We start from the raw sequence: 1,001 nt of genomic DNA, 5'->3' as shown, positions 1-1,001 counted from the left end.
TTAGTCATGGTGGTCAGGAAGCAAAGAGAGAGACAGAAAGGGATTAATATCCTCATCAAGGAACACTCCCAACAACCTAATTTTCTCCAAGTAGGCCTTTCCTCTTAAAGCTTCTACCACCTCCCAATAGTGCTGCAGGCTTGGGTGTGGGGAGCAGCCACTGAATTGTGGTCCTTGAGCTGTCCAGAAACAGAGGCAATGCCTCTCTTGGGAGCTTTCTGTGCTAAGGTGTCAATAAGATCACCCAACTCGTCATTCAAAGGGAGGCTCTGTGCCAGTCACATATTTATCAGTTCTTTACCTCAGGTTCAAACGCCACCTGCCCCCGGACGTAGAGAATTATGGACACAAGCTGATAGTTATAATTAGGCTGTTCTCATACCCTTGACTTTGGATCTTTGTTTTTGTAGTTTTTTTTTGTGGTTTTGTTTTGTTTTTGTTTGTTTGTTTTTGTTATAATTAGTTATACATGACAGAATACACTTTGACACGTCATACATAAATGGAGTAAAACTTCTCATTCTTCTGATTGGTACATGATGTAGAGTTACACAGCTCATGGAGTCATATATGCATGTAGGGTAATAATGTACTATTCATTCTACTATCATTTCTACCTCCATGCCCCATTCCCTCCTTTCACTACCCCTGACTAGTCCAAATTACCTCTATCCTTCACCCACCATATTGCGAATAAGAAAGCATCTGCATATTAGAGAAAACATTCGGTCTTTGACTCTTTGGTATAGCTTATTTTGCTTAGCATAATACTCTCCAGTGCCAACCATTTACCAGCAAATGCCATCATTTCATTCTTCTTTAAGGCTGAGTAATATTCCATTGTGTTTATATATCACAATTTCTTTATCCATTCATCTATTGAAGGGCACCTAGATTGGTTCCATAGTTTTGCTATTGTAAATTGTGTGGGGTTTTCCGGGAACCCCAGCCTCGGGCATGGTCAAGATGGCGCCTGACGCTGAGCCAGAGGCGGCCAGCTA

This window comes from Sciurus carolinensis, chromosome 10, assembly GCF_902686445.1.
Source record: "Sciurus carolinensis chromosome 10, mSciCar1.2, whole genome shotgun sequence".
Lineage (NCBI taxonomy): Eukaryota > Metazoa > Chordata > Mammalia > Rodentia > Sciuridae > Sciurus > Sciurus carolinensis.
Note: the sequence above shows the minus strand (reverse complement) of the source record.